Genomic DNA, 21,436 nt, shown 5'->3' on the forward strand with positions numbered 1-21,436 from the left:
ACACACTACAATATAAGGCTTCCTTGCAGTCACAGCAACACTGCTTATAGACAAGACAAGACAAATAACATTTATATCATGCTTTTCTCCTGGCGGACTCAAAGCACCAGAGCTGCAGCCACTAGGGCGCGCTCTATAGGCAGTAGCAGTGTTAGGGAGACTTACCTAAGGTCTCCTACTGAATAGGTGCTGGCTTACTGAACAGGCAGAGTCGAGATTCGAACCCAGGTCTCCTGTGTCAGAGGCAGAGCCCTTAACCGGGCCATATAAGGACGTATGTCCTTATATGGCAAGCAGTGGGGTAAGTAGGAAGCTTGGGGCCCCAGGGTGGGTTTTATACGGGGCCCCAAGCACTCTATTGGTATGGAGCCCCAAAACCTACCAAAGACAGTTGCAGTGTCAGAGAGGTGTAATCAGAGTAAGGGAACAGATAAGGGTCATCACTATTCATTGCACACATAGAGGTGTTCATTACCAGCATAGCACCAATGAATAGATAATAAGATGGACAAAGAAGGGCCGCTAGTGGGCCCCTCTGGTGCAGGGGCCCCAGTGCAGTCCCAACCGATGTATCCACTATTGCTACGCCACTGATGACAGGCTGGGGTTGGAATTAACGGTGGTCGACGAGATGGAAATACTTCTGAGTTGATGCAGGACTATGCAACTATAAGGTTCAATACGTCCATTTTTAAGATGCATACATTTGCATACAACATTTGCATACAGGTAAAATCGAAAAAATTAGAATATTGTGCAAAAATTCATTTATTTCAGTAGTTCAACTTAAAACGGTGAAACTAATATATGAAATAGAGTCATTACATGCAAAGCGAGATATTGCAAGCCTTCATTTGTTATATCGTTGATGATTATGGCTTACCAGGGCCGGGACGAGGCATAGGCTGGAGAGGCTCCAGCCTCAGGGCGCAGTGTAGGAGGGGGCGCACAATTCATTCAGCTGTCATTCCTAATTGTGTATGAAGCAGAAAGAAATAAGAAAAGGGGATACATAGCAGTGACTGCAAGCCAGATAACTAGATATTAAGGTGTTGGGGAGGTTGTGGGCCCTGTGGCGCCTCTTAGTCTAATAGCAATCAGTGTGTGACAGCTGGGGTGGGAGGGATGGAGGGGCGCACTGTTAGTCTAATAGCAATCAATGTGTGACGGCTGGGGCGGAGGGATGGAGGGGCGCACTTTGGTGTCTCAGCCTTGGGTGCTGGAGGACCTTGTCCCTGCTCTGTGGCTTACAGGTTATGAGAAGAACCCCAAAATCAAAATCTCAACTCATTTGAATATTGTGAAAATTCTCGGCTCAAAATGTCAGATGCCAATCAGCTCATTCATCCAAAACTTAGAATTTTCACAATCAAGTTCTTTTAGCATGCTCAGTAGATATTTTTCCCTATTCATGCCCCCAAAAAGTCTGTGCATTACACAAACCTAATTTCACAAAACTTTCTAAAATGACTCAATGGAATTTTTGTAAATTCAGAATTTCATACAAAATCAGAATATTGCAATATCTCATCGCTACCCATCGTACAGCGTAGTATACAGTGATAAAGCAAAGCCCATATATCACATAATGAAGTAAATAAACGGTAATTGTTAAGACTGTACCTAACAGCCAATGCTCCTCCCCCTGTGTTTCCTGTTATTTCAGAGGGGTGGGGTTATAAATGGGGCATAGTTTTGAAGGGGTGGGGGTGTAATGATGTAAAAGTTCTCAAACTTTTTTCCTATACATACAGTGTATAGAAATTGAAACTGATCATGGTGTCTGGCAGGGATGCTCGCTGGATTCCGCGATTCCGGCCTGAATTAGGTCAATTCCGATTCTGGCGGTCGGAACGGAATTGCTAAACCTGTCAAACGGAATTCCGCGGAAAACTTTTTATTTTCCGGAATTGAAAATAAAATCTCTCTCTCTCTCTCTCTCTCACAGGCATTTTCGGAATTCTGCCAGATTGAAAAAGCAATTCCGTTCCGACCAAACGGAGAGAAATACAATGACTGACACTTGACATAACAGGATTCAAAAGACAGAGCTTTCTGCAACTTTGAAAGTCGTGGAGCTCAATGGCTGTTTTGTAAAGATAACAACAGGAGTTTCTTAACTCTTCCTGTACTGGAAACAATATTAGACGTATGTCTCTGCTCCTAATGTTTTATTTCTTAGCTGTACTACACATACAGATCATTATATCATCATTTTTTTCTTTCGCTTCAGTGTCTCTATAAGAAAGATGGTATGAAGTTGTCCAGTTCCTCCTGAGTGGAGCAGAGAGGTCCAGCAGGCACGGAGTTAAGTAAATGATGGTTGTGGCTGGTGACCTGCGCAGCACAACAGCTGGATGCGAGGGGTCCGCAGAGACGCACGGCAGCGTTACAGGAAGAGTCCCCTCGCCGTTACAGCGAGCGCGCGTTTAGCAAATGACATCACACAGCAGACCCTTCCAAGCAGCCCTGCCTCAGCGCGCAGATATGCAGTCCATCCCTCCCTCCGAAAACCACCAGAAGGTTTGCTAATGAGCGTCCGGCGACCAGCACCTGCGCGGGGGACCAGCGGCTCTGCGGCAGGCTCGGGTTCCAGTAAGGCCGCAATCGTCTCTGCGTACTGCAGCCCGCCTGCCGGAATCATCAGCACGGGGACCGACGCTTCTTCAGAGGCTACTATTACCAGTATACATTATAAATAAAATGTTATAAAGAAAAACTAATTTTTAGAAAAGTGCGTACGGTAAGTAACCTTAAAACCACAAGTAATATGATATAGAATTGTCTACATTACTTTGTTACTTATTTTATTTAAAAGCTGCATTAAACGATATTCTTCTTTTTTGAGAATATTCTTTTTTTTTTAATTAAAAATCATTTTTAAAAAAAGCCAATAAATATCGAAATGTTTTAAGTAAAATAAGTGGAAAAAAAATATATATATATAAATATATATATATATATGTACAGTTTTATTTAACACTAGCCGACCCGCGGCGTAGCATACGCCGCATAAGAAGGTAGAGGACAGGAAGGGGGTATTGGGGACAGCGGTGGGGAGGGGGGTTGGATTCCCCCTCCAGCTTAAGCTCAGCAGGAAACACCCCTCCCCCCCCCCTTCACCTGGGTCCCCCATGTGCGCTCCTCCTCCTGCTTAAGCACAGTAGTAGCCGCCACGCTTAGTAAGAAGCAGCGGGCGGGGATGCCTCACCTCTTCCGCGTTCCATCGTGCGTTCCACTGTCATCACTTCCTGCAATGCTGCACACTGTATTGGTGTAATTTTGCTTTTTAAAACAGAAGGAAATCTGCAATAATTCAGCTATAAGTGAATATTTGTGGTTACCCACAATGCACTGCTACTAAATATGCAAATTCCCCCTTTTCCCCCTTGATAAGCCAAGCAAGCATATCGCTTTCAATTTTACACAGTCATATCAAACCCACATGTAGACAGCCTGTTTCAGACTTTTGGTCTTCATCTGTACATGGCAACGGCTGTATGATAAGGATACGGCTGTATGAGATAGGGCTTGGACCAGTACAACCGAGTAATCAAGCAGCTCAGGGTGACCCAAACCACTCTGAATGTATAGGGGGATAAAAGGGACCAAAAAGACCTCCTACTAAAAAAAAGCAAAGCTTGGTGTAATTTGCCTTCCTAAAACAGAAGGAAATCTGCAATAATTCAGCTATAAGAGAACATTGGTGGTTTCGGCCACAATGCACTGCTACTAAATATGCAAATAATTCCTTTTCACCCTTAGTAAGCCAAGTAAGCATCCAGAACCACTGGTGTATTGCAAGCCTATAGCTTTAAATTTTACACAGCCATATCAAACCCAAATGTGACAGCCTGTTTCAGACTTTTGGTCCTCATCAGTACATGGCAGGGATTGATACGGCTGCATGAGATAGGGCTTGGACCAGCACAACAGAGTAACCAAGCAGCTCAGGGTGACCCAAACTACTCGGAATGTATAGGTGAATAAAAAGGACCAAAAAGATCTTCTACTAAAAAAATCAAAGCTTGGTGTAATTTGCCTTCTTAAAACAGAAGAAAATACGCAAAAATTCAGCTATAAGTGAACTTTTGTGATTACCCACAATGCACCGCTACTAAATATGCAAATTATTCCTTTTCACCCTTGGTAAGCTAAGCAAGCCTATAGCGTTTAAGTTTTACACAGTCATATCAACCCACATGTAAAAGCCTGTTTCAGCCGTTTGGTCCTCATCAGTACATGGCAAGGATTGATGAGGCTGTATGAGATAGGGCTTGGACCAGTACAACAGAGTAACCAAGCAGCTCAGGGTGACCCAAATCACTCGGAATGTATAGGGGGATAAAAGGGACCAAAAAGACCTTCTACAAAAAAAAATCAAAGCTTGGTGTAATTTTCTTTCTTAAAACAGAAGAAAATCAGCAATAAGTGAACATTTGTGGTTACCCACAACACACTGCTACTAAATATGCAAATTATCCCTCTTTGCCCTTGGTTTGATATGACACTACTTCTTCTTGCTTGGACCGGCCCTGGGGGCGGCACGCTACTTCTTTTTCTTGCTTGAAGGTTGAGGCACTTACTCTATTATATATATATATAGAAGATATATAGATAGAAGAAAGATTTGCAATAATTCAGGTTGAAGTGAGCTTGAGATGTCTCCCAGTACATCACTGCTGAATATATGTAAATTAACCATTGTTGCCTTTAGAAACTAAACACACCCCCAGAACCGCTGGAATGCAATGATGTGTCAGTTTGTTAATTTGTACAGAGCCATAATAATCCAACACGCATACAGACTGTTCTAGATTGTTTGATCCTTATCAGTGCATGGCATAGATTAGCTCTATGCAGTAGGGCGTGTTACACCGAGAGGGACAGACTAACCAGCAAGCTCATGGTGACCCAGAACTCAGTGGAGTGTGTAAGGGACTACAATAGTCCTAAAAGCCCCCTTACTAAAACACTATGGAAAACAAAAGTTTGCTTTCTTAGAACAGAAAGAATTTGCAATAATTCAGGTTGGAGTGAGCTTGAGATGTCTCCCAGGGAATCACTGTTGAATATATGCAAATTAACCATTGTTGCCTTTAGAAGCTAAATACACCTCCAGAGCTGCTGGAATGCAGTGTTTAGCTTCTTCCTGCTTGGACCGGCCCTGGTGGCAGGGCGATACTTCTTCTTCTTGCTTGGACCAGCCCCTTCTTCTTGCTTGGACCGGCCCTGGTGGCAGGGCGATACTTCTTCTTCTTGCTTGGACCAGCCCCTTCTTCTTGCTTGGACCGGCCCTGGGGGCAGGGCGATACTTCTTCTTCTTGCTTGAAGGTTGAGGCACTTAGCCTATTATATATATAGATTGTTATGTCTTCAATAATGTCCAATGAAAAAATACAATAAAATAATTACAAAGTGGAGGAGTTGCACTCACTATACAGGTGAAAGTCCAAAAATTAGAATATCATGGAAAAGTCCATTTATTTCTGCAATTCAAATTAAAAGGTGAAACTAATATATGACATAGGAATCCTCTGCAGATGTTTGGGATGAATTAGCTGATTAGATTCTGACACTTTGAGCCGAGAACATTGAACAGTTTCACAATATTCTAATGCTCTGAGATTTAGATTTTGAGGTTCTCATAAGCTGTAAGCCAAAATCATTAAACTTATAACAAATAAAGGCTGGAAATATCTCGCTGTGCAATAACGCCCCATATGCAATTCACTTATTCTCATGAGTCTTCTCCTGAGCAAAATTTTCACACGTTTTCAAAAAAAAAAAACCAAAAACTTTTCAAACCACCAGCAACCAAGAAAATACTCAGAAAGAATGATGTTAACAGTACTTTTTTTTTTACCAACCTTTGGGTACCTTTTCAATTGTAAAACGCTTACATTTATTTTAAAAAGAATATGAAAATTATCTCCTAGGACAGTGATCTGCAAACTTGGCTCTCCAGCTATTAAAGAGAACCCGAGGTGGGATTTAATTATGTTAGTGGGGCACAGAGGCTGGTTGTGCACACTAACACCAGCCTCTGTTGCCCCATGGTGTGGCTCCAGGACCCCCTGCGCGCCGCTATACCCCCCGCAGTGCTGGCGACACGCAGCACGTCGCCAGCACAATGTTTACCTCTGGCCTGTCAGTCAGCGCCGCTCCCCCGCCTCCTCCGTATCGGCGCTACCCGCCCGCGTCACTTCTCTCCAATCAGCGGGAGGGAAGGGACACAGGCGGGTAGCGCCGATACAGAGGAGGCGGGGGAGCGGTGCTAACAGAAACGGCATAGGTAAACATTGTGCTGGCGACGTGCTGCGTGTCGCCAGCACTGCGGGGGGTATAGCGGCGCGCAGGGGGTCCTGGAGGCACATCATGGGGCAACAGAGGCTGGTGATAGTGTGCACAACCAGCCTCTGTGCCCCACTAACATAATGAAATCCCACCTCGGGTTCTCTTTAAGGAACTACAAGTCACACAATGCATTGCAGGAGTCTGACCGCCACAGTCATGATTCATAAAGACAAATGCATTGTGGTACTTGTAGTTCCTTAACAGCTGGAGATCCAAGTTTGAAGATCACTGTCCTAGGAGATAACTCAGGAGAAAAAGTTAATTGCATATGGCCCATTGAGTCTATGTTATAATATTGGTTTCATCTTTTAAAGGGACTCCGTGCGCCTCTCATGGGCATGCCTGCAAGACTCCGACCAGTGCTGCAAAGTACTTAAAGATGCATACCTTTCTGTAGCTTGCTCGCCGTTCTACACCAAATAGTTTTCGATTGATTTCAATTTAAAAATCGCGACTGCCATCTTGGCTATGTTATAACTTCCGGGTCACCCCTGTCTTCTCTGTTAGAGAAGTGCATCACTGAATGAAGCAGGAAGAGGAAGTGACACGCATGGCCATTACAAGCCTCCTGTGGGGTCATAGCACGACTTTGTTGGAAGTCGTCTGGCTTAAAGGCATGCCCATGAGAGGTGCTCGGAGTCCCTTTAAGCTGAATTACTAAAATAAAAGGACTTGCATTCTAATTGTTCTAATTGTCTTACCCGTACTTATTTATGTAATACATTTATACAACACACAAATACTTCTCACCAAAACGACTAAATTCATTTTAAAAAAAACAAAATCGAGAGATAACTTTTGCCTTATTTCTGTAGTAAGCAGGCCTCTCACCCCCTACAACACAGTGGTTAATCAACAACGCTCACAAACGTCCAAAGCTCCCCAATCCGACCAGCAGAGGGAGCCCCAGGTGAATACCCCACTAGCACTATTTCGTTTTCTTTTCATCCCTCTTGGCCTCCATTGAGCAGGAGAGCCGACACCAGCCTGGAACGCAGCAGCTGATCAGTCAAGTGACTTCAGCATCTTCCTGTAAAATGTGCTGCGCTTCAGGGTTTCGGCAGATCAGTAGTGGGGGAGGGGGGCTACTTAACTCCTATTTAATTGTCTTGTATTAAATTTGCCCAGAGATCAGTTTTAATAACTGAACTGCTTGCATTTATAATTGCCACACAAGCCTTTCTGTAATTGAATGACATTAAAAAGTACCTTTCTACAACGTATTTCACTTTGGAGCCAACTACCATCCTCTACAGCTGCCAATAAAATAAAAAAATAGACTTTAGATTTCCCAGAATCCTCTCCTCCTGCTCCTGACATTAGTGTAATGTTCCACTCTGTAGCGATCTGGAAGTAAGAATCCCCCCTTTGGGGCATATCTAGGGTATTTGATTCCCGGTGCTAATTATTTAATCAAACAATTTTTTGTTTTTTTTGCGAAAAAGGGTGTTGAGATGGTGACATACTAGTGGTACCCCTATGTGACAACCCTGTAGGTCTGGTACCCCCCCATATCCTCATATAGCGTGCCCGGTGGTCTAGTGGTAGCCCACAGGGATGGGAGCCAATGTCATTCTTTCCACCCTCTCCATGGGCCACCCTGTGCCCCCCTGTGGAGTAGGGTGGAGCAGTACAGCTTGTGAGTGAATCTCACATGATCTTGATGCGTCCAATCTCTGCATGTCGTGTGTGATTACACAACATGCAGGAAACAGGAAGCAAAGCAAGCGGCCAGTATGGGAGCATCAGAATATGGCGAGATTCACTCACAAGCTGTAATACTGCACCACTGTCCCCCCTCCCCTCCTAACACAGTGAGCCCCTCCTCCCTCCCCCCCCCCCCCCCTACTAGATGGACAGATTTTTTTCCTGTGATCTCTTCCAAATAGACTCGTCTGCTGACAATGGTGAGGGTCTGTTAACCACTTGACCACTATAGGTGGTGTTACCCTTATGGACCAGAGCAATTTTCACATTTCAGCTCTCCTCCCATTCATTCGCTAATAACTTTATTATTACTTATCACCCTGAAATGATCTATTTCTTAATTTTTTGTTCCTTTGTTTTCGCCACCAATTAGGCTTTCTTTGGGTGGTACATTTTGCTAAGAATTATTTTGACGACTATATTTAATTGGAAATAAAGGTGTATATTTTTTTTTCACTTTCGTTTCTTTACACTATAACACTAATTACAAGCCCTTATTTGCAAAATTAAAAGTAATATACCCTCATGACATACATATTAAAAAGTAGAGTCCCTAAGCTAACTATTTATGTTTTTGTTTTGTTTTTTAACGCGTGTTTTATTTTGGTAACTACAGGGAGGGGGGAGGTGTAAGGGGTTAATTAATGGGGGGTTTATTCGTTATTTAATTTTTTTTTTTGTATTTTTTTTTAAAGTGGACCTGAACTCAGAAGTCCTCTCTGCTCTAAACGATACACAACAAAATAATAACCTTTCAACAAACAAACAAAAAAACACATTTCTTTGTTACATCTGATACAAATCCTAAAATAAATCCGCACAGTTTGTACTTCCTGATTCATGGAAGCAGACATATTGTTAACATCCTGTGCTTTCCAAATGAGCTTATCAGCCATCTCTGCAGTGGCAGTCATGTGACACAGGGGAGAGATCAAATTACAGCTTGTGATTACACACAAATGAGGGGGGATTAAACAGGCTAAACTCTCTAAATACATATGATTTCAAAAGCACTCAGAAGTGTTCTTGGTGTGCACCAGCCCTGAAACTGTATTCAATTCTCCTCTGATTGGGTAACCAGAGTTCTGTATTAATAACAATATTAACTAAAATAGTACATTTGTTCTGTAATTACAAGGGCTGTCCGCACTTCTCCGAGCGTTTTATGTACGCAATTTTCCACATGCGCGATCCTGAGTTTGTGACTTTTGTATTCTTTTTTGAACAAACATTTATGCTCGTTTTAAGTTTTAGGTTTTTTTTTTACATGCTTTACATAGTTACATAGTTATTTTGGTTCAAAAAAGACATACGTCCATCCAGTTCAACCAGTGCAAAGTACACCAGCCTGCTCCCTCACATATCCCTGTTGATCCAGAGGAAGGCGAAAAAACCCTTAGGCCCCGCTCACATTACAAACGCGGATGGCCATGCGTGCGGAACGCAACACATGCGAACGCACAGCATCCGCGTTTGTGTGCGTTGCGTGGCTGATCCCATCACTGAAAAGTGAATGCGTGCAGCATGCGTTTCCGGACCGCACAGGTCCGGAACGCATGCAGTGTGAACATCAGACAGTGCACTCTATGCAATGTCTGATGTTGTGAGTGTCGGCCACCTGCACGCGTTTCCAAAACGCGGCTTGAAACGCATGCAGTGTGAACATCAGACAGTGCACTCTATGCACTGTCTGATGTTGTGCGTGTCGGCCTCCCGCACGCGTTTCCAAAACGCGGCTTGAAACGCGTGCAGTGTAAATGGGGCCTTACAAGGCATGGTCCAATTAGCCCCAAAAAGGGAAAAATTCCTTCCCGACTCCAGATGGCAATCAGATAACATCATTGGGCATTACCTAGTAATTGTAGCCATGGATGTCTTTCAACACAAGGAAAGCATCTAAGCCCCCTTTAAATGCAGGTATAGAGTTTGCCATAACGACTTCCTGTGGCAATGCATTCCACATCTTAATCACTCTTACTGTAAAGAACCCTTTCCTAAATAAATGGCTAAACGTTTTTCCTCCATGCGCAGATCATGTCCTCTAGTCCTTTGAGAAGGCCTAGGGACAAAAAGATCTTCCGCCAAGCTATTATATTGCCCTCTGATGTATTTATACATGTTAATTAGGCGAACGTTAAAAAGGGGCGCTGGGAAAAAAGGGCGAGGGGTTTTAAACGATAAACATGGATAACGTTTAAAAATATAATGTACTATATTTCGTTTAAAAATAATGTTTTATAAAGTTATAAATCATTAAATAATGTTCATGAAATCGGGCAATTGTGAAAACGTTAATCTTCCGTTTAAAAAGTGAAACGTATAATAACGTTTAAAAAAAAAATTAGTAAGTAACCCTCCCTGTACCTACCCCTAACCCCTAGACCCCCGTATTGGTGCCTAAACCTAAGACCCCCCTGGTGGTGCCTAAACCTAAGACCCCCCTGGTGGTGCCTAAACCTAAGACCCCCCTGGTGGTGCCTAAACCTAAGACCCCCCTGGTGGTGCCTAAACCTAAGACCCCCCTGGTGGTGCCTAAACCTAAGACCCCCCTGGTGGTGCCTAAACTTAAGACCCCCTGGTGGTGCCTAAACTTAAGACCCCCTGGTGGTGCCTAAACCTAAGACCCCCCTGTGATAAGCATTTCAAAAACATATTGTGCGGTTTTTCGTTTAAAAATAATGTTTGAAAAAATATTGTACTGTTTTTTTTCGTTTAAAAATAATATTAAAAAATGTATAAATCATTAAATAATGTGTAATCATGAGAAGCAGTAATAAAACATGAAGTCTCCGGGTGCCGCTTTTAAAACGTTATTTTTCTCCGGCGCCCTTTTTTCCTATCGGGCGCCCATTAAACGATATTTATTATGGGAGTGAATGGCGGCGCCCGATTTGTCCACTAGCCTCCTGCGCCCTTTTTTACTGTTACCGTTAATTAGATCCCCTCTAAGGCGTCTTTTCTCTAGACTAAATAAACCCAGTTTATCTAACCTTTCTTGGTAAGCGAGACCTTCCATCCCACGTATCAATTTTGTTGCTCGTCTCTGCACCTGCTCTAAGACTGCAATATCTTTTTTGTAATGTGGTGCCCAGAACTGAATTCCATATTCCAGATGTGGCCTTACTAGAGAGTTAAACAGGGGCAATATTATGCTAGCATCTCGCATTTTTATTTCCCTTTAATGCATCCCAAAATTTTGTTCGCTTTAGCTGCAGCGGCTTGGCATTGAGTACGATTATTTAACTTGTTGTCGATGAGTACTCCTAAGTCCTCCTCCAAGTTTGATGTCCCCATCTGTATCCCATTTATTTTGTATGGTGCTAGACCATTGGTACGACCAAAATGCATGACTTCACATTTTTCAACATTGAATTTCATCTGCCATGTATGTGCCCATATAGCCATCCTATCCAGATCCTGTTGCAATATAACACTATCTTCCTGAGAGTTGATGATTCTGCACAATTTTGTATCATCTGCAAAAATAGCAACATTGCTCACTACTGCATCTACTAGGTCATTAATAAATAAATTGAAGAGCACGGGACCCAGAACAGACCCCTGTGGGACCCCACTGCTAACAGTCTCCCATTTTGAGTACAATCCATTGACCACAACTCTTTGTTTTCTGTCCATTAGCCAGTTCCCTATCCATGCACACAGACTCTTCCCCAGTCCTTGCATCCTCAACTTTTGCACCAGACTTTTGTGGGGAACCGTGTCGAAGGCCTTTGCAAAGTCCAAGTATATCACATCTACAGCATTCCCAATATCCATATTAGCATTCACTACCTCATAAAAGCTGAGCATGTTAGTCAAACAGGACCTGTCTTTAGTAAACCCATGTTGATGCTGAGAAATAAGATTATTTTCTACTATGAAGTCATGTATAGTATCTCTTAGTAACCCCTCAAATAGTTTGCATACAACGGATGTTAAGCTTACAGGTCTATAATTTCCGGGATCTGATTTTTTGCCCTTCTTAAATAATGGGAAAACGTGGGCTGTACGCCAATCCACTGGGACTCTGACAGTTGAAAGAGAGTCACAAAAGATAAGATAAAGGGGTTTATCTATAACTGAACTTAATTCCCTTAGGACCCGAGGATGCATGCCATCCGGGGCCAGGTGCCTTGTCTATTTTAAATTTATTTAGTCTTGCCTTCACTTCTTTCTGCCTCTGTAATTTGCAACAGTGCTGTTTCTTTTGTGAAGACAGAAGCAAAGAAAGCATTTAATAACTATGCCTTACCTTGGTCATCCACCATTGGGTTCCCACCCTCATCCTTTAGGATCCCACCCTCATGCTTTTGCATGCAAATTTGCATTATGATTTATTTTCCCACGAAGTTAAGCTAATAACTACAAAACTGCATATGATTTTTTTTGTGCAAATGCAACTTTTTATATGAATTTACTGCATTCCTATCGACTTGTCTTGAACCCCGAATCGCAAAAAAGAAAAAAAAAAGAAAAAGGAAAGCAGAGCAACGCAGAGAATTGGCATACGGAAACGTATGACGCCATTGAGATATATTACGTCTGAGGCAAACACAATTTCATTATTTTGCAAATCGCACGCAAGTTTTAATAAATGTGAGGATAGTAAAGGATGGGGAATGTTACAGGCAAGAGATTCGGAGGGATGAGCCGATTCTGCGTTCCGGAGGCGGCGTTTGGCGGATCAGCGCTCACATCTGGTACAGCAGCGCAAACAAGGCGTCTCACCGTTTTTACAATCCACACGATTAGGAATCCTTAATGGAGATCATCCATCAGCCCATCCACAACGTCAGGACTGGGGGGAGGGGGGGCGGCGGCGGTGGGCGCAGGCCGGGGCCCGTAAAGTGCAGGTTTTTACCATACATAAACCCAGCCTGTAAACCTGGTAATTATACCTCCGCAAAGACATCCTTCCATTACCGTCTCCAGCCGCCGATCGCGCCTTAATGCATCTGGAGGCAAATAAATAGAATTATTTATAACAGCCTTAATGTCAGTTTCAAGCAGACATTACAAGGCAGTAAATCAGGGCCCGTCTGACCGTCCTTGCGGGCCTGTAAGGGTGACCGCAGACCATGAGCAGCGAGGGGTTAAAGCCGCGGGCCTGTAAGGGTGACCGCAGACCGCGAGCAGCGAGGGGTTAAAGCTGCGGGCCTGTAAGGGTGACTGCAGACCGCGAGCAGCGAGGGGTTAAAGCTGCGGGCCTGTAAGGGTGACCGCAGACCATGAGCAGCGAGGGGTTAAAGCTGCGGGCCTGTAAGGGTGACCACAGACCGTGAGCAGTGAGGGGTTAAAGCTGCGGGCCTGTAAGGGTGACTGCAGACCATGAGCAGCGAGGGGTTAAAGCTGCGGGCCTGTAAGGGTGACTGCAGACCGTGAGCAGCGAGGGGTTAAAGCTGCGGGCCTGTAAGGGTGACCGCAGACCATGAGCAGCGAGGGGTTAAAGCTGCGGGCCTGTAAGGGTGACTGCAGACCGTGAGCAGCGAGGGGTTAAAGCTGCGGGCCTGTAAGGGTGACCGCAGACATTGAGCAGCGAGGGGTTAAAGCTGCGGGCCTGTAAGGGTGACCGCAGACAATGAGCAGCGAGGGGTAAAGCTGCGGGCCTGTCAGGGTGACCGCAGACTGTGAGCAGCGAGGGGTTAAAGCTGCGGGCCTGTAAGGGTGACTGCAGACCTTGAGCAGCGAGGGGTTAAAGCTGCGGGCCTGTAAGGGTGACCGCAGACCATGGGCAGCGAGGGGTTAAAGCTGCGGGCCTGTAAGGGTGACCGCAGACCATGAGCAGCGAGGGGTTAAAGCTGCGGGCCTGTATGGGTGACTGCAGACCATGAGCAGCGAGGGGTTAAAGCTGCGGGCCTGTAAGGGTGACCGCAGACCGTGAGCAGCGAGGGGTTAAAGCTGCGGGCCTGTAAGGGTGACCGCAGACCGTGAGCAGCGAGGGGTTAAAGCTGCGGGCCTGTAAGGGTGACTGCAGACCGTGAGCAGCGAGGGGTTAAAGCTGCGGGCCTGTAAGGGTGACTGCAGACCATGGGCAGCGAGGGGTTAAAGCTGCGGGCCTGTAAGGGTGACTGCAGACCGTGGGCAGCGAGGGGTTACAGCTGCGGGCCTGTAAGGGTGACCGCAGACCTTGAGCAGCGAGGGGTTAAAGCTGCGGGCCTGTAAGGGTGACCGCAGACCATGGGCAGCGAGGGGTTAAAGCTGCGGGCCTGTAAGGGTGACCGCAGACCATGAGCAGCGAGGGGTTTAGAGCTGCGGGCCTGTAAGGGTGACCGCAGACCATGAGCAGCGAGGGGTTTAGAGCTGCGGGCCTGTAAGGGTGACTGCAGACCGTGAGCAGCGAGGGGTTAAAGCTGCGGGCCTGTAAGGGTGACCGCAGACAATGAGCAGAGAGGGGTTAAAGCTGCGGGCCTGTAAGGGTGACTGCAGACCATGAGCAGCGAGGGGTTTAGAGCTGCGGACCTGGAAGTTTGTGAATCCATTACAAATGGTGCTGTTTATCGCCTGCATTCATCACAGTTTTTGTGGCTCCATCACTGGAGCTTCCATCATATTCACACATTTTCCTGTGTGCAACTTTCCTCGCTGTGGGCTGATTTTGCTAGAATCGAAGGTATAGGAAAAACGCAAAACGCTGACAAAATCGCTTTGTGCAGCGACTGCGTTTACGTTTTTAAGAATAAATATATTGTATTTATTCTTTTCCAGATCAGTCAGGAAGTGAACTCTTTGATCCGAACAAAATAATAAATACAATGTATTTATTTTTTAAAACGTGAACGCAATCGCTGCACAAAGCGATTTTGTGAGCGTTTTGCATTTTTCCTATGCCTTCCATTCTAGCAAAATCAGCCCCGAAAATGGTCCAGGCAGCGCTTCTCTGAGCGGAAAGCAGATGGATCTCCCTAATCTGAACTAGCGCATAGGATAGCATGGTGTAAGCACTTTCAGGGCGATTTTGAAAAATTGCAGGCGCTTAAAAAAATGCAAAACGCCTCCAGTGTGAACAGGCCCTAAGATTATAATTTAAAGGTTATTGAAAATTATAAAAAAAAATTGAAAATGCACCATTCCAAATTATTACGCACCACAGAGTTTCAAAACATTTTTTTTTAAAACAAAAAAACTGGCATTTTATGAACTTGCAGCATTAGGAGGTCAAATTTACTGATATCAAAAGCTATTTCAATCAAAAGTAACTTAACTGACGTCAGGAAGTGAAAACAACGGAATTGTTCTGCAAAAACACTTACCAAAAACGCCCAAACGAACAGAAATTGTCGGGAAGGGAAAAAAATGGGTTAAAAAAACGCCCAACGCGATCACAACGCAATGTGAACAAAGTCTTATGGTTGATTACTTAAAAATGATGCTGACTGCCCCTTGCATACACTATTTGGAAACATCTGAGAAAATATAATTTGCATAATAATTTGGAACAGGATGTAATTATAACCTCCTCTCATGCTCGCATCCAGGACTTCACACAAGCATCACCCCTCATCTGGAACTCTTTCACAGCCTGTACATCATGCTCCAAACCTGGACATCTTCAAAAGCACTCCTAGAACACACCAGTTCAGACAAGCTTATAACATTTTACAGCCCCTATTTACATATCTGTTCACAGTGTAATCAGAGGCAAAGGCTCACTGCCTCATCCATCCATCCCCCCCATGTCTCCTTACCCAATGCGTCCTCCCACTACTCTTTAGATTTTAAGCTTGCAAGGACAGGGTCATCCTCCTAATGTTTACTGTTTTTGTTGCAATACTTGTGCTTCTTGAGACTCTGCTGTACATTTTTTTGGTTGTACCTATGTTACCCTTCTCATCTTATTGTGCTTTGCAAAGCACTGCGGAGTATGCTGGCGCTATATAAATAAAAATTATTAATAATAACATGGGTAGAGGTTGTTGTAAACTCTTGCTTTGGACTGATATAACGCAGGTAGGGGATATTGTAAATTCTTGCTGTGGGCTGATATAACGCAGGTAGGGGATATTGTAAACTCTTGTTGTGGGCTGATATAACGCAGGTAGGGGATATTGTAAACTCTTGTTGTGGGCTGATATAACGCAGGTAGGGGATATTGTAAATTCTTGCGGTGGGCTGATATAACACAGGGAGGGGATATTGTAAATTCTTGCTGTGGGCTGATATAACGCAGGGAGGGGATATTGTAAACTCTTGCTGTGGGCTGATATAACACAGGTAGGGGATATTGTAAATTCTTGTGGTGGGCTGATATAACGCAGGTAGGGGATATTGTAAATTCTTGCTGTGGGCTGATATAACACAGGTAGGGGATATTGTAAACTCTTGCTGTGGGCTGATATAACGCAGTGAGGGGATATTGTAAACTCTTGCTGTGGGCTGATATAATGTAGGGAAACATATTGTAAACTCTTGCTGTGGGCTGATATAATGTAGGGAAACATATTGTAAACTCTTGCTGTGGGCTGATATAACGCAGGGAGGGGATATTGTAAACTCTTGCTGTGGGCTGATATAATGTAGATAGGGGATATTGTAAACTCTTGCTGTGGGCTGATATAACGCAGGAAGGGGATATTGTAAACTCTTGCTGTGGGCTGATATAATGTAGGTAGGGGATATTGTAAACTGTTGCTGTGGGCTGATATAACGCAGGGAGGGGATATTGTAAACTCTTGCTGTGGGCTGATATAACGCAGGGAGGGGATATTGTAAACTCTTGCTGTGGGCTGATATAATGTAGGGAGGGGATATTGTAAACTCGTGCTGTGGGCTGATATAACGCAGGTAGGGGATATTGTAAACTCTTGTTGTGGGCTGATATAACGCAGGTAGGGGATATTGTAAATTCTTGCGGTGGGCTGATATAACACAGGGAGGGGATATTGTAAATTCTTGTGGTGGGCTGATATAACGCAGGTAGGGGATATTGTAAATTCTTGCTGTGGGCTGATATAACGCAGGTAGGGGATATTGTAAACTCTTGCTGTGGGCTGATATAACGCAGGGAGGGGATATTGTAAACTCTTGCTGAGGGCTGATATAATGTAGGGAGGGGATATTGTAAACTCTTGCTGTGGGCTGATATAACGCAGTGAGGGGATATTGTAAACTCTTGCTGTGGGCTGATATAATGTAGGGAGGGGATATTGTAAACTCTTGCTGTGGGCTGATATAACGCAGTGAGGGGATATTGTAAACTCTTGCTGTGGGCTGATATAATGTAGGGAAACATATTGTAAACTCTTGCTGTGGGCTGATATAATGTAGGGAAACATATTGTAAACTCTTGCTGTGGGCTGATATAACGCAGGGAGGGGATATTGTAAACTCTTGCTGTGGGCTGATATAATGTAGGTAGGGGATATTGTAAACTCTTGCTGTGGGCTGATATAACGCAGGGAGGGGATATTGTAAACTCTTGCTGTGGGCTGATATAATGTAGGTAGGGGATATTGTAAACTGTTGCTGTGGGCTGATATAACGCAGGGAGGGGATATTGTAAACTCTTGCTGTGGGCTGATATAACGCAGGGAGGGGATATTGTAAACTCTTGCTGTGGGCTGATATAACGCAGTGAGGGGATATTGTAAATTCTTGCTGTGGGCTGATATAACGCAGGTAGGGGATATTGTAAACTCTTGCTGTGGGCTGATATAACGCAGGGAGGGGATATTGTAAACTCTTGCTGTGGGCTGATATAACGCAGGGAGGGGATATTGTAAACTCTTGCTGTGGGCTGATATAATGTAGGGAGGGGATATTGTAAACTCTTGCTGAGGGCTGATATAATGTAGGGAGGGGATATTGTAAACTCTTGCTGTGGGCTGATATAACGCAGGGAGGGGATATTGTAAACTCTTGCTGTGGGCTGATATAACGCAGGGAGGGGATATTGTAAACTCTTGCTGTGGGCTGATATAATGTAGGGATAGGATATTGTAAACTCTTGCTGAGGGCTGATATAATGTAGGGAGGGGATATTGTAAACTCTTGCTGTGGGCTGATATAATGTAGTGAGGGGTTGTTGTAAACTCTTGCTGTGGGCTGATATAACGCAGGTAGGGGATATTGTAAATTCTTGCGGTGGGCTGATATAACACAGGGAGGGGATATTGTAAATTCTTGTGGTGGGCTGATATAACGCAGGTAGGGGATATTGTAAATTCTTGCTGTGGGCTGATATAACGCAGGTAGGGGATATTGTAAACTCTTGCTGTGGGCTGATATAACGCAGGGAGGGGATATTGTAAACTCTTGCTGAGGGCTGATATAATGTAGGGAGGGGATATTGTAAACTCTTGCTGTGGGCTGATATAACGCAGTGAGGGGATATTGTAAACTCTTGCTGTGGGCTGATATAATGTAGGGAGGGGATATTGTAAACTCTTGCTGTGGGCTGATATAACGCAGTGAGGGGATATTGTAAACTCTTGCTGTGGGCTGATATAATGTAGGGAAACATATTGTAAACTCTTGCTGTGGGCTGATATAATGTAGGGAAACATATTGTAAACTCTTGCTGTGGGCTGATATAACGCAGGGAGGGGATATTGTAAACTCTTGCTGTGGGCTGATATAATGTAGGTAGGGGATATTGTAAACTCTTGCTGTGGGCTGATATAACGCAGGGAGGGGATATTGTAAACTCTTGCTGTGGGCTGATATAATGTAGGTAGGGGATATTGTAAACTGTTGCTGTGGGCTGATATAACGCAGGGAGGGGATATTGTAAACTCTTGCTGTGGGCTGATATAACGCAGGGAGGGGATATTGTAAACTCTTGCTGTGGGCTGATATAACGCAGTGAGGGGATATTGTAAACTCTTGCTGTGGGCTGATATAACGCAGGGAGGGGATATTGTAAACTCTTGCTGTGGGCTGATATAATGTAGTGAGGGGTTGTAGTAAACTCTTGCTGAGGGCTGATATAATGTAGGGAGGGGTTGTTGTAAACTCTTGCTGAGGGCTGATATAATGTAGGGAGGGGATATTGTAAACTCTTGCTGTGGGCTGATATAACGCAGGGAGGGGATATTGTAAACTCTTGCTGTGGGCTGATATAATGTAGGGAGGGGATATTGTAAACTCTTGCTGAGGGCTGATATAATGTAGGGAGGGGATATTGTAAACTCTTGCTGTGGGCTGATATAATGTAGTGAGGGGTTGTTGTAAACTCTTGCTGTGGGCTGATATAATGTAGGGAAACATATTGTAAACTCTTGCTGTGGGCTGATATAACGCAGGTAGGGGATATTGTAAACTCTTGTTGTGGGCTGATATAACGCAGGTAGGGGATATTGTAAATTCTTGCGGTGGGCTGATATAACACAGGGAGGGGATATTGTAAATTCTTGTGGTGGGCTGATATAACGCAGGTAGGGGATATTGTAAATTCTTGCTGTGGGCTGATATAACGCAGGTAGGGGATATTGTAAACTCTTGCTGTGGGCTGATATAACGCAGGGAGGGGATATTGTAAACTCTTGCTGAGGGCTGATATAATGTAGGGAGGGGATATTGTAAACTCTTGCTGTGGGCTGATATAACGCAGTGAGGGGATATTGTAAACTCTTCTGTGGGCTGATATAATGTAGGGAGGGGATATTGTAAACTCTTGCTGTGGGCTGATATAACGCAGTGAGGGGATATTGTAAACTCTTGCTGTGGGCTGATATAATGTAGGGAAACATATTGTAAACTCTTGCTGTGGGCTGATATAATGTAGGGAAACATATTGTAAACTCTTGCTGTGGGCTGATATAACGCAGGTAGGGGATATTGTAAACTCTTGCTGTGGGCTGATATAACGCAGGGAGGGGATATTGTAAACTCTTGCTGAGGGCTGATATAATGTAGGGAGGGGATATTGTAAACTCTTGCTGTGGGCTGATATAACGCAGTGAGGGGATATTGTAAACTCTTGCTGTGGGCTGATATAATGTAGGGAGGGGATATTGTAAACTCTTGCTGTGGGCTGATATAACGCAGTGAGGGGATATTGTAAACTCTTGCTGTGGGCTGATATAATGTAGGGAAACATATTGTAAACTCTTGCTGTGGGCTGATATAATGTAGGGAAACATATTGTAAACTCTTGCTGTGGGCTGATATAACGCAGGGAGGGGATATTGTAAACTCTTGCTGTGGGCTGATATAATGTAGGTAGGGGATATTGTAAACTCTTGCTGTGGGCTGATATAACGCAGGGAGGGGATATTGTAAACTCTTGCTGTGGGCTGATATAATGTAGGTAGGGGATATTGTAAACTGTTGCTGTGGGCTGATATAACGCAGGGAGGGGATATTGTAAACTCTTGCTGTGGGCTGATATAACGCAGGGAGGGGATATTGTAAACTCTTGCTGTGGGCTGATATAACGCAGTGAGGGGATATTGTAAATTCTTGCTGTGGGCTGATATAACGCAGGTAGGGGATATTGTAAACTCTTGCTGTGGGCTGATATAACGCAGGGAGGGGATATTGTAAACTCTTGCTGTGGGCTGATATAACGCAGGGAGGGGATATTGTAAACTCTTGCTGTGGGCTGATATAATGTAGTGAGGGGTTGTTGTAAACTCTTGCTGAGGGCTGATATAATGTAGGGAGGGGATATTGTAAACTCTTGCTGTGGGCTGATATAACGCAGGGAGGGGATATTGTAAACTCTTGCTGTGGGCTGATATAATGTAGGGAGGGGATATTGTAAACTCTTGCTGAGGGCTGATATAATGTAGGGAGGGGATATTGTAAACTCTTGCTGTGGGCTGATATAATGTAGTGAGGGGTTGTTGTAAACTCTTGCTGTGGGCTGATATAATGTAGGGAAACATATTGTAAACTCTTGCTGTGGGCTGATATAACGCAGGTAGGGGATATTGTAAACTCTTGTTGTGGGCTGATATAACGCAGGTAGGGGATATTGTAAATTCTTGCGGTGGGCTGATATAACACAGGGAGGGGATATTGTAAATTCTTGTGGTGGGCTGATATAACGCAGGTAGGGGATATTGTAAATTCTTGCTGTGGGCTGATATAACACAGGTAGGGGATATTGTAAACTCTTGCTGTGGGCTGATATAACGCAGTGAGGGGATATTGTAAACTCTTGCTGTGGGCTGATATAATGTAGGGAAACATATTGTAAACTCTTGCTGTGGGCTGATATAATGTAGGGAAACATATTGTAAACTCTTGCTGTGGGCTGATATAACGCAGGGAGGGGATATTGTAAACTCTTGCTGTGGGCTGATATAATGTAGATAGGGGATATTGTAAACTCTTGCTGTGGGCTGATATAACGCAGGAAGGGGATATTGTAAACTCTTGCTGTGGGCTGATATAATGTAGGTAGGGGATATTGTAAACTGTTGCTGTG

General features: G+C 44.2%; 1 protein-coding gene across 3 annotated transcripts in view; it reads right to left on the bottom strand.

Moving 5' to 3' along the window:
* The window catches only part of CNTFR (ciliary neurotrophic factor receptor), an 841,679-nt gene that overhangs the window by 771,817 nt on the left and 48,426 nt on the right, over positions 1–21,436 (bottom strand). The window contains exon 2 of one of the 3 annotated variants that reach the window (XM_068252965.1): positions 884–970. The exons of the other annotated variants lie outside the window; for them this stretch is intronic. The gene's annotated coding sequence lies outside the window, so the exon portion shown is untranslated. The remainder of the gene's footprint in view (positions 1–883; positions 971–21,436) is intronic. 3 annotated transcript variants of the gene reach the window in all.

This window comes from Hyperolius riggenbachi, chromosome 1 (assembly GCF_040937935.1).
Source record: "Hyperolius riggenbachi isolate aHypRig1 chromosome 1, aHypRig1.pri, whole genome shotgun sequence".
Lineage (NCBI taxonomy): Eukaryota > Metazoa > Chordata > Amphibia > Anura > Hyperoliidae > Hyperolius > Hyperolius riggenbachi.